Here is a 26,488-nt window from a genome sequence, read left to right as displayed (position 1 = left end):
TCGAATTATACTACCTTGCACAATCAGATTCAAGATTTTTCTAAGCTGAATGAGAGTCATCATGAAGATCCCTATCTAGTGCATGTGAAACGTAAGTTGTCGAGTAGTATTAACCCTACATATACTAATTGTGTGATTTGTTTTATGGGTTTGAATTTGACATGCAAACGACCAAGGGTTGATGAGAGAGTTTTGGAGTGCTACACGGAATTTTCACAAGCTTTATACAAGGTGTTTCTTGTCTTGGCGAATGTCCTTGTTCAAGAGCATCATGAGGTTGTCCAAGCGACATGTGACGTGGCTGGTGCTCATTCATCTCGCTCCCACATTGCATGGAGTACCACTTTTTCCCAAGATTTAAGGACAAATCCTTTTCAAGAGGAGGGGAATGATACGAATGAGCAAGCCTCAAAGGGAGGATTGGGCCTCGATTAAGTAGCTCTTGTTGAGCTTAGCTTCGGCCATGTGGGCCTTAGGTCCAATAGTACTTTAGCTAGTCATTAAGCTAGTTAATTAGTAGGTTAGCTTTCGGCCAAGAGAGACCCAATGGGCTGGCCGATTTTCCCTTCATGCTTTCCAAGCTTTATTAGGTTTAGTCAAGGCTATAAATAGCCCTAAAGCTGATGGTACATTTAGTTTTTGCGATGTTATTAATAAAATTCCAGAATTTCGTCTTCCATTAAGCCAAATTCCTCTAGCTTGTGAAAGCTAAGTTGAACATCCTAGTGTGGTTCCTAGGTTGTTTATTGACTTATCAATCAAGCAAACACACTTGATTGTGGCATCCTCTGCCGTTGAATTCGTTCTTGAGTGGTCCGAGTTTGGGTTCAACTCCGTCGATTCCGTAACGTGTCCTCTAAGATCCTAAGTTGCTTCCGCGACCGGGCAGCGAGACCCTCGACAGCTCAGCGGAGGTCGAAGACCTGATTGACTAACACCAAAGCAACACCAAAATACCACCAAACCCCCGACCAAAAGGCCGAGGACCAGCACGCTCCGCAAATTCCAGAATTTTGGGTTGTCGGGTAGAGTACTTCTAGGATTTTCAAAAATTCAGCCTTGAAGGCATTTTGTCTTGCCTTCTTTTTCAGTCATTAGTCCTAATCTGAGTTTTAGATCGCGTCTAGGCCTTCATTCACCTCCATTCCTTGCTGCTATCTTGTGTCACTTGTTGACTAGTCAAGAACGTACCTTGCGGTGACGCCTAATTTGTTCAACCCGAGCAACTAGCAAGCCAAGGAATTGCTTGGTGAGACTATTAGAGAGTGATACACTTGAGTGAAACACAAGCGTGAGTGACCTATACATTGTACAAAAAAAAAAAAAAAAGGAGAGAAGAGGTCGTTTGCTTATTTTCTTTTGCAGGTTTACCTAAGCATGTCTAGTGGAGTTGGTGACCAAACAATGGACTTTAAACTACACATGGTGGCCATGATGGAAGAATTCAAGCAGAGTTTGGATGAAGCTTTCGAGCCTCTTCATAGACGCCTTGACCGAATGGTGAATAAGGATGTCAAGAGGAGGGGTTCCCCACAATTTCATCCTGACGTCCAACCTACCTCTTCAAAGTCATTATATTCAAGGAGAAGGGAGGAGGTTCATTCGACAACAAAGCATGCAAATACTTTATCCATAGATGAAGGAGTTAGTTGAGTGCAGGAGACATGTCAACAACTCTCTTCCAACAAAAACTTGAAAAAGAGCGAGTTGAGTATGGTGGTGAGAGTGCACTTGAGGTAAAAGTTGAGGAATGTGAGATTGAAAAAGAGGTAAAAAAATCTGAGGAGATGAGTGAAGCATCAAGTGAGCTGATTGTGCATGGGAAGGCGAGTGTTTATAGTTTTCCTAACGAACTTAACTTTGCCTTGTTTAGTGTTTCTGCTTTTGTACAGATTGAGCGAAGTCGAGTGAAGTTAGTCATGCAATGTTCCATTCCAAAGTTGCTTGTACAATTCACTAGCTTCCATGGAGTTTGTCTTCTAGGAGATAGATCTATTTGGTATCACTTCATGGAACAACCCGAATCTGTCCGCACCAATGGAGAATTAATTCGAACTCCATATTTCTATTCTTGTTTGTTACCCACGGTTCATTCATCATCTTTACCTTCTTTTGAGCATTATTTCCATCCTCACACATGTATTTCCTATGCAGATTTTGAAGGAAAATGTAAAGAGCCATCAATGCAGTCTCAAGTTGAATCGATTGATGGAAGGAATCACGTGTCACAGGGAGTTTTTGCATTTAACTCTTATTCTACACCTTCTTACCACTTAATTAATGACGTTCCATTGCTTATGTATCCAATTTCTGGTTCAAAACAAGCTGAGACTCATTTTGTTTTTGTAGGTTGTAAGGCTGCTCGAAATTTTCCAGCTTTGATTAAAGAGTTGCAACCTGGTTTCATGCTTGTGCCAGCTGCTTGTAATCTTCCATGCATATTCATACATCCAAAAGCTGGTCACCATGAGATCATTTTATCAACTCAAACTGGCGCAAATTCAAGTGACTCGTCTGGAGTGTGACCTTCACTTCATTGCTGCCACTTATGTTGGGTGATGCAGACAAGTGTGTCAATCAAGACCCGAATGTTGTTTTTACCTCACTGGTTCATTCTTCCACGGAAGTGCAACATGAATGGCTCATTGTTCTATCTCCAGATGGGCAAGTAGTGCCAAATCAGCAACAACTAGGGTCGAATTATACTACCTTGCACAATCAGATTCAAGATTTTTCTAAGCTGAATGAGAGTCATCATGAAGATCCCTATCTAGTGCATGTGAAACGTAAGTTGTCGAGTAGTATTAACCCTACATATACTAATTGTGTGATTTGTTTTATGGGTTTGAATTTGACATGCAAACGACCAAGGGTTGATGAGAGAGTTTTGGAGTGCTACACGGAATTTTCACAAGCTTTATACAAGGTGTTTCTTGTCTTGGCGAATGTCCTTGTTCAAGAGCATCATGAGGTTGTCCAAGCGACATGTGACGTGGCTGGTGCTCATTCATCTCGCTCCCACATTGCATGGAGTACCACTTTTTCCCAAGATTTAAGGACAAATCCTTTTCAAGAGGAGGGGAATGATACGAATGAGCAAGCCTCAAAGGGAGGATTGGGCCTCGATTAAGTAGCTCTTGTTGAGCTTAGCTTCGGCCATGTGGGCCTTAGGTCCAATAGTACTTTAGCTAGTCATTAAGCTAGTTAATTAGTAGGTTAGCTTTCGGCCAAGAGAGACCCAATGGGCTGGCCGATTTTCCCTTCATGCTTTCCAAGCTTTATTAGGTTTAGTCAAGGCTATAAATAGCCCTAAAGCTGATGGTACATTTAGTTTTTGCGATGTTATTAATAAAATTCCAGAATTTCGTCTTCCATTAAGCCAAATTCCTCTAGCTTGTGAAAGCTAAGTTGAACATCCTAGTGTGGTTCCTAGGTTGTTTATTGACTTATCAATCAAGCAAACACACTTGATTGTGGCATCCTCTGCCGTTGAATTCGTTCTTGAGTGGTCCGAGTTTGGGTTCAACTCCGTCGATTCCGTAACGTGTCCTCTAAGATCCTAAGTTGCTTCCGCGACCGGGCAGCGAGACCCTCGACAGCTCAGCGGAGGTCGAAGACCTGATTGACTAACACCAAAGCAACACCAAAATACCACCAAACCCCCGACCAAAAGGCCGAGGACCAGCACGCTCCGCAAATTCCAGAATTTTGGGTTGTCGGGTAGAGTACTTCTAGGATTTTCAAAAATTCAGCCTTGAAGGCATTTTGTCTTGCCTTCTTTTTCAGTCATTAGTCCTAATCTGAGTTTTAGATCGCGTCTAGGCCTTCATTCACCTCCATTCCTTGCTGCTATCTTGTGTCACTTGTTGACTAGTCAAGAACGTACCTTGCGGTGACGCCTAATTTGTTCAACCCGAGCAACTAGCAAGCCAAGGAATTGCTTGGTGAGACTATTAGAGAGTGATACACTTGAGTGAAACACAAGCGTGAGTGACCTATACATTGTACAAAAAAAAAAAAAAAAGGAGAGAAGAGGTCGTTTGCTTATTTTCTTTTGCAGGTTTACCTAAGCATGTCTAGTGGAGTTGGTGACCAAACAATGGACTTTAAACTACACATGGTGGCCATGATGGAAGAATTCAAGCAGAGTTTGGATGAAGCTTTCGAGCCTCTTCATAGACGCCTTGACCGAATGGTGAATAAGGATGTCAAGAGGAGGGGTTCCCCACAATTTCATCCTGACGTCCAACCTACCTCTTCAAAGTCATTATATTCAAGGAGAAGGGAGGAGGTTCATTCGACAACAAAGCATGCAAATACTTTATCCATAGATGAAGGAGTTAGTTGAGTGCAGGAGACATGTCAACAACTCTCTTCCAACAAAAACTTGAAAAAGAGCGAGTTGAGTATGGTGGTGAGAGTGCACTTGAGGTAAAAGTTGAGGAATGTGAGATTGAAAAAGAGGTAAAAAAATCTGAGGAGATGAGTGAAGCATCAAGTGAGCTGATTGTGCATGGGAAGGCGAGTGTTTATAGTTTTCCTAACGAACTTAACTTTGCCTTGTTTAGTGTTTCTGCTTTTGTACAGATTGAGCGAAGTCGAGTGAAGTTAGTCATGCAATGTTCCATTCCAAAGTTGCTTGTACAATTCACTAGCTTCCATGGAGTTTGTCTTCTAGGAGATAGATCTATTTGGTATCACTTCATGGAACAACCCGAATCTGTCCGCACCAATGGAGAATTAATTCGAACTCCATATTTCTATTCTTGTTTGTTACCCACGGTTCATTCATCATCTTTACCTTCTTTTGAGCATTATTTCCATCCTCACACATGTATTTCCTATGCAGATTTTGAAGGAAAATGTAAAGAGCCATCAATGCAGTCTCAAGTTGAATCGATTGATGGAAGGAATCACGTGTCACAGGGAGTTTTTGCATTTAACTCTTATTCTACACCTTCTTACCACTTAATTAATGACGTTCCATTGCTTATGTATCCAATTTCTGGTTCAAAACAAGCTGAGACTCATTTTGTTTTTGTAGGTTGTAAGGCTGCTCGAAATTTTCCAGCTTTGATTAAAGAGTTGCAACCTGGTTTCATGCTTGTGCCAGCTGCTTGTAATCTTCCATGCATATTCATACATCCAAAAGCTGGTCACCATGAGATCATTTTATCAACTCAAACTGGCGCAAATTCAAGTGACTCGTCTGGAGTGTGACCTTCACTTCATTGCTGCCACTTATGTTGGGTGATGCAGACAAGTGTGTCAATCAAGACCCGAATGTTGTTTTTACCTCACTGGTTCATTCTTCCACGGAAGTGCAACATGAATGGCTCATTGTTCTATCTCCAGATGGGCAAGTAGTGCCAAATCAGCAACAACTAGGGTCGAATTATACTACCTTGCACAATCAGATTCAAGATTTTTCTAAGCTGAATGAGAGTCATCATGAAGATCCCTATCTAGTGCATGTGAAACGTAAGTTGTCGAGTAGTATTAACCCTACATATACTAATTGTGTGATTTGTTTTATGGGTTTGAATTTGACATGCAAACGACCAAGGGTTGATGAGAGAGTTTTGGAGTGCTACACGGAATTTTCACAAGCTTTATACAAGGTGTTTCTTGTCTTGGCGAATGTCCTTGTTCAAGAGCATCATGAGGTTGTCCAAGCGACATGTGACGTGGCTGGTGCTCATTCATCTCGCTCCCACATTGCATGGAGTACCACTTTTTCCCAAGATTTAAGGACAAATCCTTTTCAAGAGGAGGGGAATGATACGAATGAGCAAGCCTCAAAGGGAGGATTGGGCCTCGATTAAGTAGCTCTTGTTGAGCTTAGCTTCGGCCATGTGGGCCTTAGGTCCAATAGTACTTTAGCTAGTCATTAAGCTAGTTAATTAGTAGGTTAGCTTTCGGCCAAGAGAGACCCAATGGGCTGGCCGATTTTCCCTTCATGCTTTCCAAGCTTTATTAGGTTTAGTCAAGGCTATAAATAGCCCTAAAGCTGATGGTACATTTAGTTTTTGCGATGTTATTAATAAAATTCCAGAATTTCGTCTTCCATTAAGCCAAATTCCTCTAGCTTGTGAAAGCTAAGTTGAACATCCTAGTGTGGTTCCTAGGTTGTTTATTGACTTATCAATCAAGCAAACACACTTGATTGTGGCATCCTCTGCCGTTGAATTCGTTCTTGAGTGGTCCGAGTTTGGGTTCAACTCCGTCGATTCCGTAACGTGTCCTCTAAGATCCTAAGTTGCTTCCGCGACCGGGCAGCGAGACCCTCGACAGCTCAGCGGAGGTCGAAGACCTGATTGACTAACACCAAAGCAACACCAAAATACCACCAAACCCCCGACCAAAAGGCCGAGGACCAGCACGCTCCGCAAATTCCAGAATTTTGGGTTGTCGGGTAGAGTACTTCTAGGATTTTCAAAAATTCAGCCTTGAAGGCATTTTGTCTTGCCTTCTTTTTCAGTCATTAGTCCTAATCTGAGTTTTAGATCGCGTCTAGGCCTTCATTCACCTCCATTCCTTGCTGCTATCTTGTGTCACTTGTTGACTAGTCAAGAACGTACCTTGCGGTGACGCCTAATTTGTTCAACCCGAGCAACTAGCAAGCCAAGGAATTGCTTGGTGAGACTATTAGAGAGTGATACACTTGAGTGAAACACAAGCGTGAGTGACCTATACATTGTACAAAAAAAAAAAAAAAAGGAGAGAAGAGGTCGTTTGCTTATTTTCTTTTGCAGGTTTACCTAAGCATGTCTAGTGGAGTTGGTGACCAAACAATGGACTTTAAACTACACATGGTGGCCATGATGGAAGAATTCAAGCAGAGTTTGGATGAAGCTTTCGAGCCTCTTCATAGACGCCTTGACCGAATGGTGAATAAGGATGTCAAGAGGAGGGGTTCCCCACAATTTCATCCTGACGTCCAACCTACCTCTTCAAAGTCATTATATTCAAGGAGAAGGGAGGAGGTTCATTCGACAACAAAGCATGCAAATACTTTATCCATAGATGAAGGAGTTAGTTGAGTGCAGGAGACATGTCAACAACTCTCTTCCAACAAAAACTTGAAAAAGAGCGAGTTGAGTATGGTGGTGAGAGTGCACTTGAGGTAAAAGTTGAGGAATGTGAGATTGAAAAAGAGGTAAAAAAATCTGAGGAGATGAGTGAAGCATCAAGTGAGCTGATTGTGCATGGGAAGGCGAGTGTTTATAGTTTTCCTAACGAACTTAACTTTGCCTTGTTTAGTGTTTCTGCTTTTGTACAGATTGAGCGAAGTCGAGTGAAGTTAGTCATGCAATGTTCCATTCCAAAGTTGCTTGTACAATTCACTAGCTTCCATGGAGTTTGTCTTCTAGGAGATAGATCTATTTGGTATCACTTCATGGAACAACCCGAATCTGTCCGCACCAATGGAGAATTAATTCGAACTCCATATTTCTATTCTTGTTTGTTACCCACGGTTCATTCATCATCTTTACCTTCTTTTGAGCATTATTTCCATCCTCACACATGTATTTCCTATGCAGATTTTGAAGGAAAATGTAAAGAGCCATCAATGCAGTCTCAAGTTGAATCGATTGATGGAAGGAATCACGTGTCACAGGGAGTTTTTGCATTTAACTCTTATTCTACACCTTCTTACCACTTAATTAATGACGTTCCATTGCTTATGTATCCAATTTCTGGTTCAAAACAAGCTGAGACTCATTTTGTTTTTGTAGGTTGTAAGGCTGCTCGAAATTTTCCAGCTTTGATTAAAGAGTTGCAACCTGGTTTCATGCTTGTGCCAGCTGCTTGTAATCTTCCATGCATATTCATACATCCAAAAGCTGGTCACCATGAGATCATTTTATCAACTCAAACTGGCGCAAATTCAAGTGACTCGTCTGGAGTGTGACCTTCACTTCATTGCTGCCACTTATGTTGGGTGATGCAGACAAGTGTGTCAATCAAGACCCGAATGTTGTTTTTACCTCACTGGTTCATTCTTCCACGGAAGTGCAACATGAATGGCTCATTGTTCTATCTCCAGATGGGCAAGTAGTGCCAAATCAGCAACAACTAGGGTCGAATTATACTACCTTGCACAATCAGATTCAAGATTTTTCTAAGCTGAATGAGAGTCATCATGAAGATCCCTATCTAGTGCATGTGAAACGTAAGTTGTCGAGTAGTATTAACCCTACATATACTAATTGTGTGATTTGTTTTATGGGTTTGAATTTGACATGCAAACGACCAAGGGTTGATGAGAGAGTTTTGGAGTGCTACACGGAATTTTCACAAGCTTTATACAAGGTGTTTCTTGTCTTGGCGAATGTCCTTGTTCAAGAGCATCATGAGGTTGTCCAAGCGACATGTGACGTGGCTGGTGCTCATTCATCTCGCTCCCACATTGCATGGAGTACCACTTTTTCCCAAGATTTAAGGACAAATCCTTTTCAAGAGGAGGGGAATGATACGAATGAGCAAGCCTCAAAGGGAGGATTGGGCCTCGATTAAGTAGCTCTTGTTGAGCTTAGCTTCGGCCATGTGGGCCTTAGGTCCAATAGTACTTTAGCTAGTCATTAAGCTAGTTAATTAGTAGGTTAGCTTTCGGCCAAGAGAGACCCAATGGGCTGGCCGATTTTCCCTTCATGCTTTCCAAGCTTTATTAGGTTTAGTCAAGGCTATAAATAGCCCTAAAGCTGATGGTACATTTAGTTTTTGCGATGTTATTAATAAAATTCCAGAATTTCGTCTTCCATTAAGCCAAATTCCTCTAGCTTGTGAAAGCTAAGTTGAACATCCTAGTGTGGTTCCTAGGTTGTTTATTGACTTATCAATCAAGCAAACACACTTGATTGTGGCATCCTCTGCCGTTGAATTCGTTCTTGAGTGGTCCGAGTTTGGGTTCAACTCCGTCGATTCCGTAACGTGTCCTCTAAGATCCTAAGTTGCTTCCGCGACCGGGCAGCGAGACCCTCGACAGCTCAGCGGAGGTCGAAGACCTGATTGACTAACACCAAAGCAACACCAAAATACCACCAAACCCCCGACCAAAAGGCCGAGGACCAGCACGCTCCGCAAATTCCAGAATTTTGGGTTGTCGGGTAGAGTACTTCTAGGATTTTCAAAAATTCAGCCTTGAAGGCATTTTGTCTTGCCTTCTTTTTCAGTCATTAGTCCTAATCTGAGTTTTAGATCGCGTCTAGGCCTTCATTCACCTCCATTCCTTGCTGCTATCTTGTGTCACTTGTTGACTAGTCAAGAACGTACCTTGCGGTGACGCCTAATTTGTTCAACCCGAGCAACTAGCAAGCCAAGGAATTGCTTGGTGAGACTATTAGAGAGTGATACACTTGAGTGAAACACAAGCGTGAGTGACCTATACATTGTACAAAAAAAAAAAAAAAGGAGAGAAGAGGTCGTTTGCTTATTTTCTTTTGCAGGTTTACCTAAGCATGTCTAGTGGAGTTGGTGACCAAACAATGGACTTTAAACTACACATGGTGGCCATGATGGAAGAATTCAAGCAGAGTTTGGATGAAGCTTTCGAGCCTCTTCATAGACGCCTTGACCGAATGGTGAATAAGGATGTCAAGAGGAGGGGTTCCCCACAATTTCATCCTGACGTCCAACCTACCTCTTCAAAGTCATTATATTCAAGGAGAAGGGAGGAGGTTCATTCGACAACAAAGCATGCAAATACTTTATCCATAGATGAAGGAGTTAGTTGAGTGCAGGAGACATGTCAACAACTCTCTTCCAACAAAAACTTGAAAAAGAGCGAGTTGAGTATGGTGGTGAGAGTGCACTTGAGGTAAAAGTTGAGGAATGTGAGATTGAAAAAGAGGTAAAAAAATCTGAGGAGATGAGTGAAGCATCAAGTGAGCTGATTGTGCATGGGAAGGCGAGTGTTTATAGTTTTCCTAACGAACTTAACTTTGCCTTGTTTAGTGTTTCTGCTTTTGTACAGATTGAGCGAAGTCGAGTGAAGTTAGTCATGCAATGTTCCATTCCAAAGTTGCTTGTACAATTCACTAGCTTCCATGGAGTTTGTCTTCTAGGAGATAGATCTATTTGGTATCACTTCATGGAACAACCCGAATCTGTCCGCACCAATGGAGAATTAATTCGAACTCCATATTTCTATTCTTGTTTGTTACCCACGGTTCATTCATCATCTTTACCTTCTTTTGAGCATTATTTCCATCCTCACACATGTATTTCCTATGCAGATTTTGAAGGAAAATGTAAAGAGCCATCAATGCAGTCTCAAGTTGAATCGATTGATGGAAGGAATCACGTGTCACAGGGAGTTTTTGCATTTAACTCTTATTCTACACCTTCTTACCACTTAATTAATGACGTTCCATTGCTTATGTATCCAATTTCTGGTTCAAAACAAGCTGAGACTCATTTTGTTTTTGTAGGTTGTAAGGCTGCTCGAAATTTTCCAGCTTTGATTAAAGAGTTGCAACCTGGTTTCATGCTTGTGCCAGCTGCTTGTAATCTTCCATGCATATTCATACATCCAAAAGCTGGTCACCATGAGATCATTTTATCAACTCAAACTGGCGCAAATTCAAGTGACTCGTCTGGAGTGTGACCTTCACTTCATTGCTGCCACTTATGTTGGGTGATGCAGACAAGTGTGTCAATCAAGACCCGAATGTTGTTTTTACCTCACTGGTTCATTCTTCCACGGAAGTGCAACATGAATGGCTCATTGTTCTATCTCCAGATGGGCAAGTAGTGCCAAATCAGCAACAACTAGGGTCGAATTATACTACCTTGCACAATCAGATTCAAGATTTTTCTAAGCTGAATGAGAGTCATCATGAAGATCCCTATCTAGTGCATGTGAAACGTAAGTTGTCGAGTAGTATTAACCCTACATATACTAATTGTGTGATTTGTTTTATGGGTTTGAATTTGACATGCAAACGACCAAGGGTTGATGAGAGAGTTTTGGAGTGCTACACGGAATTTTCACAAGCTTTATACAAGGTGTTTCTTGTCTTGGCGAATGTCCTTGTTCAAGAGCATCATGAGGTTGTCCAAGCGACATGTGACGTGGCTGGTGCTCATTCATCTCGCTCCCACATTGCATGGAGTACCACTTTTTCCCAAGATTTAAGGACAAATCCTTTTCAAGAGGAGGGGAATGATACGAATGAGCAAGCCTCAAAGGGAGGATTGGGCCTCGATTAAGTAGCTCTTGTTGAGCTTAGCTTCGGCCATGTGGGCCTTAGGTCCAATAGTACTTTAGCTAGTCATTAAGCTAGTTAATTAGTAGGTTAGCTTTCGGCCAAGAGAGACCCAATGGGCTGGCCGATTTTCCCTTCATGCTTTCCAAGCTTTATTAGGTTTAGTCAAGGCTATAAATAGCCCTAAAGCTGATGGTACATTTAGTTTTTGCGATGTTATTAATAAAATTCCAGAATTTCGTCTTCCATTAAGCCAAATTCCTCTAGCTTGTGAAAGCTAAGTTGAACATCCTAGTGTGGTTCCTAGGTTGTTTATTGACTTATCAATCAAGCAAACACACTTGATTGTGGCATCCTCTGCCGTTGAATTCGTTCTTGAGTGGTCCGAGTTTGGGTTCAACTCCGTCGATTCCGTAACGTGTCCTCTAAGATCCTAAGTTGCTTCCGCGACCGGGCAGCGAGACCCTCGACAGCTCAGCGGAGGTCGAAGACCTGATTGACTAACACCAAAGCAACACCAAAATACCACCAAACCCCCGACCAAAAGGCCGAGGACCAGCACGCTCCGCAAATTCCAGAATTTTGGGTTGTCGGGTAGAGTACTTCTAGGATTTTCAAAAATTCAGCCTTGAAGGCATTTTGTCTTGCCTTCTTTTTCAGTCATTAGTCCTAATCTGAGTTTTAGATCGCGTCTAGGCCTTCATTCACCTCCATTCCTTGCTGCTATCTTGTGTCACTTGTTGACTAGTCAAGAACGTACCTTGCGGTGACGCCTAATTTGTTCAACCCGAGCAACTAGCAAGCCAAGGAATTGCTTGGTGAGACTATTAGAGAGTGATACACTTGAGTGAAACACAAGCGTGAGTGACCTATACATTGTACAAAAAAAAAAAAAAAGGAGAGAAGAGGTCGTTTGCTTATTTTCTTTTGCAGGTTTACCTAAGCATGTCTAGTGGAGTTGGTGACCAAACAATGGACTTTAAACTACACATGGTGGCCATGATGGAAGAATTCAAGCAGAGTTTGGATGAAGCTTTCGAGCCTCTTCATAGACGCCTTGACCGAATGGTGAATAAGGATGTCAAGAGGAGGGGTTCCCCACAATTTCATCCTGACGTCCAACCTACCTCTTCAAAGTCATTATATTCAAGGAGAAGGGAGGAGGTTCATTCGACAACAAAGCATGCAAATACTTTATCCATAGATGAAGGAGTTAGTTGAGTGCAGGAGACATGTCAACAACTCTCTTCCAACAAAAACTTGAAAAAGAGCGAGTTGAGTATGGTGGTGAGAGTGCACTTGAGGTAAAAGTTGAGGAATGTGAGATTGAAAAAGAGGTAAAAAAATCTGAGGAGATGAGTGAAGCATCAAGTGAGCTGATTGTGCATGGGAAGGCGAGTGTTTATAGTTTTCCTAACGAACTTAACTTTGCCTTGTTTAGTGTTTCTGCTTTTGTACAGATTGAGCGAAGTCGAGTGAAGTTAGTCATGCAATGTTCCATTCCAAAGTTGCTTGTACAATTCACTAGCTTCCATGGAGTTTGTCTTCTAGGAGATAGATCTATTTGGTATCACTTCATGGAACAACCCGAATCTGTCCGCACCAATGGAGAATTAATTCGAACTCCATATTTCTATTCTTGTTTGTTACCCACGGTTCATTCATCATCTTTACCTTCTTTTGAGCATTATTTCCATCCTCACACATGTATTTCCTATGCAGATTTTGAAGGAAAATGTAAAGAGCCATCAATGCAGTCTCAAGTTGAATCGATTGATGGAAGGAATCACGTGTCACAGGGAGTTTTTGCATTTAACTCTTATTCTACACCTTCTTACCACTTAATTAATGACGTTCCATTGCTTATGTATCCAATTTCTGGTTCAAAACAAGCTGAGACTCATTTTGTTTTTGTAGGTTGTAAGGCTGCTCGAAATTTTCCAGCTTTGATTAAAGAGTTGCAACCTGGTTTCATGCTTGTGCCAGCTGCTTGTAATCTTCCATGCATATTCATACATCCAAAAGCTGGTCACCATGAGATCATTTTATCAACTCAAACTGGCGCAAATTCAAGTGACTCGTCTGGAGTGTGACCTTCACTTCATTGCTGCCACTTATGTTGGGTGATGCAGACAAGTGTGTCAATCAAGACCCGAATGTTGTTTTTACCTCACTGGTTCATTCTTCCACGGAAGTGCAACATGAATGGCTCATTGTTCTATCTCCAGATGGGCAAGTAGTGCCAAATCAGCAACAACTAGGGTCGAATTATACTACCTTGCACAATCAGATTCAAGATTTTTCTAAGCTGAATGAGAGTCATCATGAAGATCCCTATCTAGTGCATGTGAAACGTAAGTTGTCGAGTAGTATTAACCCTACATATACTAATTGTGTGATTTGTTTTATGGGTTTGAATTTGACATGCAAACGACCAAGGGTTGATGAGAGAGTTTTGGAGTGCTACACGGAATTTTCACAAGCTTTATACAAGGTGTTTCTTGTCTTGGCGAATGTCCTTGTTCAAGAGCATCATGAGGTTGTCCAAGCGACATGTGACGTGGCTGGTGCTCATTCATCTCGCTCCCACATTGCATGGAGTACCACTTTTTCCCAAGATTTAAGGACAAATCCTTTTCAAGAGGAGGGGAATGATACGAATGAGCAAGCCTCAAAGGGAGGATTGGGCCTCGATTAAGTAGCTCTTGTTGAGCTTAGCTTCGGCCATGTGGGCCTTAGGTCCAATAGTACTTTAGCTAGTCATTAAGCTAGTTAATTAGTAGGTTAGCTTTCGGCCAAGAGAGACCCAATGGGCTGGCCGATTTTCCCTTCATGCTTTCCAAGCTTTATTAGGTTTAGTCAAGGCTATAAATAGCCCTAAAGCTGATGGTACATTTAGTTTTTGCGATGTTATTAATAAAATTCCAGAATTTCGTCTTCCATTAAGCCAAATTCCTCTAGCTTGTGAAAGCTAAGTTGAACATCCTAGTGTGGTTCCTAGGTTGTTTATTGACTTATCAATCAAGCAAACACACTTGATTGTGGCATCCTCTGCCGTTGAATTCGTTCTTGAGTGGTCCGAGTTTGGGTTCAACTCCGTCGATTCCGTAACGTGTCCTCTAAGATCCTAAGTTGCTTCCGCGACCGGGCAGCGAGACCCTCGACAGCTCAGCGGAGGTCGAAGACCTGATTGACTAACACCAAAGCAACACCAAAATACCACCAAACCCCCGACCAAAAGGCCGAGGACCAGCACGCTCCGCAAATTCCAGAATTTTGGGTTGTCGGGTAGAGTACTTCTAGGATTTTCAAAAATTCAGCCTTGAAGGCATTTTGTCTTGCCTTCTTTTTCAGTCATTAGTCCTAATCTGAGTTTTAGATCGCGTCTAGGCCTTCATTCACCTCCATTCCTTGCTGCTATCTTGTGTCACTTGTTGACTAGTCAAGAACGTACCTTGCGGTGACGCCTAATTTGTTCAACCCGAGCAACTAGCAAGCCAAGGAATTGCTTGGTGAGACTATTAGAGAGTGATACACTTGAGTGAAACACAAGCGTGAGTGACCTATACATTGTACAAAAAAAAAAAAAAAGGAGAGAAGAGGTCGTTTGCTTATTTTCTTTTGCAGGTTTACCTAAGCATGTCTAGTGGAGTTGGTGACCAAACAATGGACTTTAAACTACACATGGTGGCCATGATGGAAGAATTCAAGCAGAGTTTGGATGAAGCTTTCGAGCCTCTTCATAGACGCCTTGACCGAATGGTGAATAAGGATGTCAAGAGGAGGGGTTCCCCACAATTTCATCCTGACGTCCAACCTACCTCTTCAAAGTCATTATATTCAAGGAGAAGGGAGGAGGTTCATTCGACAACAAAGCATGCAAATACTTTATCCATAGATGAAGGAGTTAGTTGAGTGCAGGAGACATGTCAACAACTCTCTTCCAACAAAAACTTGAAAAAGAGCGAGTTGAGTATGGTGGTGAGAGTGCACTTGAGGTAAAAGTTGAGGAATGTGAGATTGAAAAAGAGGTAAAAAAATCTGAGGAGATGAGTGAAGCATCAAGTGAGCTGATTGTGCATGGGAAGGCGAGTGTTTATAGTTTTCCTAACGAACTTAACTTTGCCTTGTTTAGTGTTTCTGCTTTTGTACAGATTGAGCGAAGTCGAGTGAAGTTAGTCATGCAATGTTCCATTCCAAAGTTGCTTGTACAATTCACTAGCTTCCATGGAGTTTGTCTTCTAGGAGATAGATCTATTTGGTATCACTTCATGGAACAACCCGAATCTGTCCGCACCAATGGAGAATTAATTCGAACTCCATATTTCTATTCTTGTTTGTTACCCACGGTTCATTCATCATCTTTACCTTCTTTTGAGCATTATTTCCATCCTCACACATGTATTTCCTATGCAGATTTTGAAGGAAAATGTAAAGAGCCATCAATGCAGTCTCAAGTTGAATCGATTGATGGAAGGAATCACGTGTCACAGGGAGTTTTTGCATTTAACTCTTATTCTACACCTTCTTACCACTTAATTAATGACGTTCCATTGCTTATGTATCCAATTTCTGGTTCAAAACAAGCTGAGACTCATTTTGTTTTTGTAGGTTGTAAGGCTGCTCGAAATTTTCCAGCTTTGATTAAAGAGTTGCAACCTGGTTTCATGCTTGTGCCAGCTGCTTGTAATCTTCCATGCATATTCATACATCCAAAAGCTGGTCACCATGAGATCATTTTATCAACTCAAACTGGCGCAAATTCAAGTGACTCGTCTGGAGTGTGACCTTCACTTCATTGCTGCCACTTATGTTGGGTGATGCAGACAAGTGTGTCAATCAAGACCCGAATGTTGTTTTTACCTCACTGGTTCATTCTTCCACGGAAGTGCAACATGAATGGCTCATTGTTCTATCTCCAGATGGGCAAGTAGTGCCAAATCAGCAACAACTAGGGTCGAATTATACTACCTTGCACAATCAGATTCAAGATTTTTCTAAGCTGAATGAGAGTCATCATGAAGATCCCTATCTAGTGCATGTGAAACGTAAGTTGTCGAGTAGTATTAACCCTACATATACTAATTGTGTGATTTGTTTTATGGGTTTGAATTTGACATGCAAACGACCAAGGGTTGATGAGAGAGTTTTGGAGTGCTACACGGAATTTTCACAAGCTTTATACAAGGTGTTTCTTGTCTTGGCGAATGTCCTTGTTCAAGAGCATCATGAGGTTGTCCAAGCGACATGTGACGTGGCTGGTGCTCATTCATCTCGCTCCCACATTGCATGGAGTACCACTTTTTCCCAAGATTTAAGGACAAATCCTTTTCAAGAGGAGGGGAATGATACGAATGAGCAAGCCTCAAAGGGAGGATTGGGCCTCGATTAAGTAGCTCTTGTTGAGCTTAGCTTCGGCCATGTGGGCCTTAGGTCCAATAGTACTTTAGCTAGTCATTAAGCTAGTTAATTAGTAGGTTAGCTTTCGGCCAAGAGAGACCCAATGGGCTGGCCGATTTTCCCTTCATGCTTTCCAAGCTTTATTAGGTTTAGTCAAGGCTATAAATAGCCCTAAAGCTGATGGTACATTTAGTTTTTGCGATGTTATTAATAAAATTCCAGAATTTCGTCTTCCATTAAGCCAAATTCCTCTAGCTTGTGAAAGCTAAGTTGAACATCCTAGTGTGGTTCCTAGGTTGTTTATTGACTTATCAATCAAGCAAACACACTTGATTGTGGCATCCTCTGCCGTTGAATTCGTTCTTGAGTGGTCCGAGTTTGGGTTCAACTCCGTCGATTCCGTAACGTGTCCTCTAAGATCCTAAGTTGCTTCCGCGACCGGGCAGCGAGACCCTCGACAGCTCAGCGGAGGTCGAAGACCTGATTGACTAACACCAAAGCAACACCAAAATACCACCAAACCCCCGACCAAAAGGCCGAGGACCAGCACGCTCCGCAAATTCCAGAATTTTGGGTTGTCGGGTAGAGTACTTCTAGGATTTTCAAAAATTCAGCCTTGAAGGCATTTTGTCTTGCCTTCTTTTTCAGTCATTAGTCCTAATCTGAGTTTTAGATCGCGTCTAGGCCTTCATTCACCTCCATTCCTTGCTGCTATCTTGTGTCACTTGTTGACTAGTCAAGAACGTACCTTGCGGTGACGCCTAATTTGTTCAACCCGAGCAACTAGCAAGCCAAGGAATTGCTTGGTGAGACTATTAGAGAGTGATACACTTGAGTGAAACACAAGCGTGAGTGACCTATACATTGTACAAAAAAAAAAAAAAAGGAGAGAAGAGGTCGTTTGCTTATTTTCTTTTGCAGGTTTACCTAAGCATGTCTAGTGGAGTTGGTGACCAAACAATGGACTTTAAACTACACGTGGTGGCCATGATGGAAGAATTCAAGCAGAGTTTGGATGAAGCTTTCGAGCCTCTTCATAGACGCCTTGACCGAATGGTGAATAAGGATGTCAAGAGGAGGGGTTCCCCACAATTTCATCCTGACGTCCAACCTACCTCTTCAAAGTCATTATATTCAAGGAGAAGGGAGGAGGTTCATTCGACAACAAAGCATGCAAATACTTTATCCATAGATGAAGGAGTTAGTTGAGTGCAGGAGACATGTCAACAACTCTCTTCCAACAAAAACTTGAAAAAGAGCGAGTTGAGTATGGTGGTGAGAGTGCACTTGAGGTAAAAGTTGAGGAATGTGAGATTGAAAAAGAGGTAAAAAAATCTGAGGAGATGAGTGAAGCATCAAGTGAGCTGATTGTGCATGGGAAGGCGAGTGTTTATAGTTTTCCTAACGAACTTAACTTTGCCTTGTTTAGTGTTTCTGCTTTTGTACAGATTGAGCGAAGTCGAGTGAAGTTAGTCATGCAATGTTCCATTCCAAAGTTGCTTGTACAATTCACTAGCTTCCATGGAGTTTGTCTTCTAGGAGATAGATCTATTTGGTATCACTTCATGGAACAACCCGAATCTGTCCGCACCAATGGAGAATTAATTCGAACTCCATATTTCTATTCTTGTTTGTTACCCACGGTTCATTCATCATCTTTACCTTCTTTTGAGCATTATTTCCATCCTCACACATGTATTTCCTATGCAGATTTTGAAGGAAAATGTAAAGAGCCATCAATGCAGTCTCAAGTTGAATCGATTGATGGAAGGAATCACGTGTCACAGGGAGTTTTTGCATTTAACTCTTATTCTACACCTTCTTACCACTTAATTAATGACGTTCCATTGCTTATGTATCCAATTTCTGGTTCAAAACAAGCTGAGACTCATTTTGTTTTTGTAGGTTGTAAGGCTGCTCGAAATTTTCCAGCTTTGATTAAAGAGTTGCAACCTGGTTTCATGCTTGTGCCAGCTGCTTGTAATCTTCCATGCATATTCATACATCCAAAAGCTGGTCACCATGAGATCATTTTATCAACTCAAACTGGCGCAAATTCAAGTGACTCGTCTGGAGTGTGACCTTCACTTCATTGCTGCCACTTATGTTGGGTGATGCAGACAAGTGTGTCAATCAAGACCCGAATGTTGTTTTTACCTCACTGGTTCATTCTTCCACGGAAGTGCAACATGAATGGCTCATTGTTCTATCTCCAGATGGGCAAGTAGTGCCAAATCAGCAACAACTAGGGTCGAATTATACTACCTTGCACAATCAGATTCAAGATTTTTCTAAGCTGAATGAGAGTCATCATGAAGATCCCTATCTAGTGCATGTGAAACGTAAGTTGTCGAGTAGTATTAACCCTACATATACTAATTGTGTGATTTGTTTTATGGGTTTGAATTTGACATGCAAACGACCAAGGGTTGATGAGAGAGTTTTGGAGTGCTACACGGAATTTTCACAAGCTTTATACAAGGTGTTTCTTGTCTTGGCGAATGTCCTTGTTCAAGAGCATCATGAGGTTGTCCAAGCGACATGTGACGTGGCTGGTGCTCATTCATCTCGCTCCCACATTGCATGGAGTACCACTTTTTCCCAAGATTTAAGGACAAATCCTTTTCAAGAGGAGGGGAATGATACGAATGAGCAAGCCTCAAAGGGAGGATTGGGCCTCGATTAAGTAGCTCTTGTTGAGCTTAGCTTCGGCCATGTGGGCCTTAGGTCCAATAGTACTTTAGCTAGTCATTAAGCTAGTTAATTAGTAGGTTAGCTTTCGGCCAAGAGAGACCCAATGGGCTGGCCGATTTTCCCTTCATGCTTTCCAAGCTTTATTAGGTTTAGTCAAGGCTATAAATAGCCCTAAAGCTGATGGTACATTTAGTTTTTGCGATGTTATTAATAAAATTCCAGAATTTCGTCTTCCATTAAGCCAAATTCCTCTAGCTTGTGAAAGCTAAGTTGAACATCCTAGTGTGGTTCCTAGGTTGTTTATTGACTTATCAATCAAGCAAACACACTTGATTGTGGCATCCTCTGCCGTTGAATTCGTTCTTGAGTGGTCCGAGTTTGGGTTCAACTCCGTCGATTCCGTAACGTGTCCTCTAAGATCCTAAGTTGCTTCCGCGACCGGGCAGCGAGACCCTCGACAGCTCAGCGGAGGTCGAAGACCTGATTGACTAACACCAAAGCAACACCAAAATACCACCAAACCCCCGACCAAAAGGCCGAGGACCAGCACGCTCCGCAAATTCCAGAATTTTGGGTTGTCGGGTAGAGTACTTCTAGGATTTTCAAAAATTCAGCCTTGAAGGCATTTTGTCTTGCCTTCTTTTTCAGTCATTAGTCCTAATCTGAGTTTTAGATCGCGTCTAGGCCTTCATTCACCTCCATTCCTTGCTGCTATCTTGTGTCACTTGTTGACTAGTCAAGAACGTACCTTGCGGTGACGCCTAATTTGTTCAACCCGAGCAACTAGCAAGCCAAGGAATTGCTTGGTGAGACTATTAGAGAGTGATACACTTGAGTGAAACACAAGCGTGAGTGACCTATACATTGTACCAAAAAAAAAAAGAAGGAGAGAAGAGGTCGTTTGCTTATTTTCTTTTGCAGGTTTACCTAAGCATGTCTAGTGGAGTTGGTGACCAAACAATGGACTTTAAACTACACATGGTGGCCATGATGGAAGAATTCAAGCAGAGTTTGGATGAAGCTTTCGAGCCTCTTCATAGACGCCTTGACCGAATGGTGAATAAGGATGTCAAGAGGAGGGGTTCCCCACAATTTCATCCTGACGTCCAACCTACCTCTTCAAAGTCATTATATTCAAGGAGAAGGGAGGAGGTTCATTCGACAACAAAGCATGCAAATACTTTATCCATAGATGAAGGAGTTAGTTGAGTGCAGGACACATGTCAACAACTCTCCTCCAACAAAAACTTGAAAAAGAGCGAGTTGAGTTTGGTGGTGAGAGTGCACTTGAGGTAAAAGTTGAGGAATGTGAGATTGAAAAAGAGGTAAAAAAATCTGAGGAGATGAGTGAAGCATCAAGTGAGCTGATTGTGCATGGGAAGGCGAGTGTTTATAGTTTTCCTAACGAACTTAACTTTGCCTTGTTTAGTGTTTCTGCTTTTGTACAGATTGAGCGAAGTCGAGTGAAGTTAGTCATGCAATGTTCCATTCCAAAGTTGCTTGTACAATTCACTAGCTTCCATGGAGTTTGTCTTCTAGGAGATAGATCTATTTGGTATCACTTCATGGAACAACCCGAATCTGTCCGCACCAATGGAGAATTAATTCGAACTCCATATTTCTATTCTTGTTTGTTACCCACGGTTCATTCATTATCTTTACCTTCTTTTGAGCATTATTTCCATCCTCACACATGTATTTCCTATGCAGATTTTGAAGGAAAATGTAAAGAGCCATCAATGCAGTCTCAAGTTGAATCGATTGATGGAAAGAATCACGTGTCACAGGGAGTTTTTGCATTTAACTCTTATTCTACACCTTCTTACCACTTAATTAATGACGTTCCATTGCTTATGTATCCAATTTCTGGTTCAAAACAAGCTGAGACTCATTTTGTTTTTGTAGGTTGTAAGGCTGCTCGAAATTTTCCAGCTTTGATTAAAGAGTTGCAACCTGGTTTCATGCTTGTGCCAGCTGCTTGTAATCTTCCATGCATATTCATACATCCAAAAGCTGGTCACCATGAGATCATTTTATCAACTCAAACTGGCGCAAATTCAAGTGACTCGTCTGGAGTGTGACCTTCACTTCATTGCTGCCACTTATGTTGGGTGATGCAGACAAGTGTGTCAATCAAGACCCGAATGTTGTTTTTACCTCACTGGTTCATTCTTCCACGGAAGTGCAACATGAATGGCTCATTGTTCTATCTCCAGATGGGCAAGTAGTGCCAAATCAGCAACAACTAGGGTCGAATTATACTACCTTGCACAATCAGATTCAAGATTTTTCTAAGCTGAATGAGAGTCATCATGAAGATCCCTATCTAGTGCATGTGAAACGTAAGTTGTCGAGTAGTATTAACCCTACATATACTAATTGTGTGATTTGTTTTATGGGTTTGAATTTGACATGCAAACGACCAAGGGTTGATGAGAGAGTTTTGGAGTGCTACACGGAATTTTCACAAGCTTTATACAAGGTGTTTCTTGTCTTGGCGAATGTCCTTGTTCAAGAGCATCATGAGGTTGTCCAAGCGACATGTGACGTGGCTGGTGCTCATTCATCTCGCTCCCACATTGCATGGAGTACCACTTTTTCCCAAGATTTAAGGACAAATCCTTTTCAAGAGGAGGGGAATGATACGAATGAGCAAGCCTCAAAGGGAGGATTGGGCCTCGATTAAGTAGCTCTTGTTGAGCTTAGCTTCGGCCATGTGGGCCTTAGGTCCAATAGTACTTTAGCTAGTCATTAAGCTAGTTAATTAGTAGGTTAGCTTTCGGCCAAGAGAGACCCAATGGGCTGGCCGATTTTCCCTTCATGCTTTCCAAGCTTTATTAGGTTTAGTCAAGGCTATAAATAGCCCTAAAGCTGATGGTACATTTAGTTTTTGCGATGTTATTAATAAAATTCCAGAATTTCGTCTTCCATTAAGCCAAATTCCTCTAGCTTGTGAAAGCTAAGTTGAACATCCTAGTGTGGTTCCTAGGTTGTTTATTGACTTATCAATCAAGCAAACACACTTGATTGTGGCATCCTCTGCCGTTGAATTCGTTCTTGAGTGGTCCGAGTTTGGGTTCAACTCCGTCGATTCCGTAACGTGTCCTCTAAGATCCTAAGTTGCTTCCGCGACCGGGCAGCGAGACCCTCGACAGCTCAGCGGAGGTCGAAGACCTGATTGACTAACACCAAAGCAACACCAAAATACCACCAAACCCCCGACCAAAAGGCCGAGGACCAGCACGCTCCGCAAATTCCAGAATTTTGGGTTGTCGGGTAGAGTACTTCTAGCATTTTCTAAAATTCAGCCTTGAAGGCATTTTGTCTTGCCTTCTTTTTCAGTCATTAGTCCTAATCTGAGTTTTAGATCGCGTCTAGGCCTTCATTCACCTCCATTCCTTGCTGCTATCTTGTGTCACTTGTTGACTAGTCAAGAACGTACCTTGCGGTGACGCCTAATTTGTTCAACCCGAGCAACTAGCAAGCCAAGGAATTGCTTGGTGAGACTATTAGAGAGTGATACACTTGAGTGAAACACAAGCGCGAGTGACCTATACATTGTACCAAAAAAAAAAAAAGGAGAGAAGAGGTCGTTTGCTTATTTTCTTTTGCAGGTTTACCTAAGCATGTCTAGTGGAGTTGGTGACCAAACAATGGACTTTAAACTACACATGGTGGCCATGATGGAAGAATTCAAGCAGAGTTTGGATGAAGCTTTCGAGCCTCTTCATAGACGCCTTGACCGAATGGTGAATAAGGATGTCAAGAGGAGGGGTTCCCCACAATTTCATCCTGACGTCCAACCTACCTCTTCAAAGTCATTATATTCAAGGAGAAGGGAGGAGGTTCATTCGACAACAAAGCATGCAAATACTTTATCCATAGATGAAGGAGTTAGTTGAGTGCAGGAGACATGTCAACAACTCTCCTCCAACAAAAACTTGAAAAAGAGCGAGTTGAGTATGGTGGTGAGAGTGCACTTGAGGTAAAAGTTGAGGAATGTGAGATTGAAAAAGAGGTAAAAAAATCTGAGGAGATGAGTGAAGCATCAAGTGAGCTGATTGTGCATGGGAAGGCGAGTGTTTATAGTTTTCCTAACGAACTTAACTTTGCCTTGTTTAGTGTTTCTGCTTTTGTACAGATTGAGCGAAGTCGAGTGAAGTTAGTCATGCAATGTTCCATTCCAAAGTTGCTTGTACAATTCACTAGCTTCCATGGAGTTTGTCTTCTAGGAGATAGATCTATTTGGTATCACTTCATGGAACAACCCGAATCTGTCCGCACCAATGGAGAATTAATTCGAACTCCATATTTCTATTCTTGTTTGTTACCCACGGTTCATTCATCATCTTTACCTTCTTTTGAGCATTATTTCCATCCTCACACATGTATTTCCTATGCAGATTTTGAAGGAAAATGTAAAGAGCCATCAATGCAGTCTCAAGTTGAATCGATTGATGGAAGGAATCACGTGTCACAGGGAGTTTTTGCATTTAACTCTTATTCTACACCTTCTTACCACTTAATTAATGACGTTCCATTGCTTATGTATCCAATTTCTGGTTCAAAACAAGCTGAGACTCATTTTGTTTTTGTAGGTTGTAAGGCTGCTCGAAATTTTCCAGCTTTGATTAAAGAGTTGCAACCTGGTTTCATGCTTGTGCCAGCTGCTTGTAATCTTCCATGCATATTCATACATCCAAAAGCTGGTCACCATGAGATCATTTTATCAACTCAAACTGGCGCAAATTCAAGTGACTCGTCTGGAGTGTGACCTTCACTTCATTGCTGCCACTTATGTTGGGTGATGCAGACAAGTGTGTCAATCAAGACCCGAATGTGGTTTTTACCTCACTGGTTCATTCTTCCACGGAAGTGCAACATGAATGGCTCATTGTTCTATCTCCAGATGGGCAAGTAGTGCCAAATCAGCAACAACTAGGGTCGAATTATACTACCTTGCACAATCAGATTCAAGATTTTTCTAAGCTGAATGAGAGTCATCATGAAGATCCCTATCTAGTGCATGTGAAACGTAAGTTGTCGAGTAGTATTAACCCTACATATACTAATTGTGTGATTTGTTTTATGGGTTTGAATTTGACATGCAAACGACCAAGGGTTGATGAGAGAGTTTTGGAGTGCTACACGGAATTTTCACAAGCTTTATACAAGGTGTTTCTTGTCTTGGCGAATGTCCTTGTTCAAGAGCATCATGAGGTTGTCCAAGCGACATGTGACGTGGCTGGTGCTCATTCATCTCGCTCCCACATTGCATGGAGTACCACTTTCTCCCAAGATTTAAGGACAAATCCTTTTCAAGAGGAGGGGAATGATACGAATGAGCAAGCCTCAAAGGGAGGATTGGGCCTCGATTAACTAGCTCTTGTTGAGCTTAGCTTCGGCCATGTGGGCCTTAGGTCCAATAGTACTTTAGCTAGTCATTAAGCTAGTTAATTAGTAGGTTAGCTTTCGGCCAAGAGAGACCCAATGGGCTGGCCGATTTTCCCTTCATGCTTTCCAAGCTTTATTAGGTTTAGTCAAGGCTATAAATAGCCCTAAAGCTGATGGTACATTTAGTTTTTGCGATGTTATTAATAAAATTCCAGAATTTCGTCTTCCATTAAGCCAAATTCCTCTAGCTTGTGAAAGCTAAGTTGAACATCCTAGTGTGGTTCCTAGGTTGTTTATTGACTTATCAATCAAGCAAACACACTTGATTGTGGCATCCTCTGCCGTTGAATTCGTTCTTGAGTGGTCCGAGTTTGGGTTCAACTCCGTCGATTCCGTAACGTGTCCTCTAAGATCCTAAGTTGCTTCCGCGACCGGGCAGCGAGACCCTCGACAGCTCAGCGGAGGTCGAAGACCTGATTGACTAACACCAAAGCAACACCAAAATACCACCAAACCCCCGACCAAAAGGCCGAGGACCAGCACGCTCCGCAAATTCCAGAATTTTGGGTTGTCGGGTAGAGTACTTCTAGCATTTTCAAAAATTCAGCCTTGAAGGCATTTTGTCTTGCCTTCTTTTTCAGTCATTAGTCCTAATCTGAGTTTTAGATCGCGTCTAGGCCTTCATTCACCTCCATTCCTTGCTGCTATCTTGTGTCACTTGTTGACTAGTCAAGAACGTACCTTGCGGTGACGCCTAATTTGTTCAACCCGAGCAACTAGCAAGCCAAGGAATTGCTTGGTGAGACTATTAGAGAGTGATACACTTGAGTGAAACACAAGCGCGAGTGACCTATACATTGTACCAAAAAAAAAAGAAGGAGAGAAGAGGTCGTTTGCTTATTTTCTTTTGCAGGTTTACCTAAGCATGTCTAGTGGAGTTGGTGACCAAACAATGGACTTTAAACTACACATGGTGGCCATGATGGAAGAATTCAAGCAGAGTTTGGATGAAGCTTTCGAGCCTCTTCATAGACGCCTTGACCGAATGGTGAATAAGGATGTCAAGAGGAGGGGTTCCCCACAATTTCATCCTGACGTCCAACCTACCTCTTCAAAGTCATTATATTCAAGGAGAAGGGAGGAGGTTCATTCGACAACAAAGCATGCAAATACTTTATCCATAGATGAAGGAGTTAGTTGAGTGCAGGAGACATGTCAACAACTCTCCTCCAACAAAAACTTGAAAAAGAGCGAGTTGAGTATGGTGGTGAGAGTGCACTTGAGGTAAAAGTTGAGGAATGTGAGATTGAAAAAGAGGTAAAAAAATCTGAGGAGATGAGTGAAGCATCAAGTGAGCTGATTGTGCATGGGAAGGCGAGTGTTTATAGTTTTCCTAACGAACTTAACTTTGCCTTGTTTAGTGTTTCTGCTTTTGTACAGATTGAGCGAAGTCGAGTGAAGTTAGTCATGCAATGTTCCATTCCAAAGTTGCTTGTACAATTCACTAGCTTCCATGGAGTTTGTCTTCTAGGAGATAGATCTATTTGGTATCACTTCATGGAACAACCCGAATCTGTCCGCACCAATGGAGAATTAATCCGAACTCCATATTTCTATTCTTGTTTGTTACCCACGGTTCATTCATCATCTTTACCTTGTTTTGAGCATTATTTCCATCCTCACACATGTATTTCCTATGCAGATTTTGAAGGAAAATGTAAAGAGCCATCAATGCAGTCTCAAGTTGAATCGATTGATGGAAGGAATCACGTGTCGCAGGGAGTTTTTGC

This window comes from Coffea arabica, chromosome 7e (genome assembly GCF_036785885.1).
Source record: "Coffea arabica cultivar ET-39 chromosome 7e, Coffea Arabica ET-39 HiFi, whole genome shotgun sequence".
NCBI classification, from domain to species: domain Eukaryota; kingdom Viridiplantae; phylum Streptophyta; class Magnoliopsida; order Gentianales; family Rubiaceae; genus Coffea; species Coffea arabica.
Note: the sequence above shows the minus strand (reverse complement) of the source record.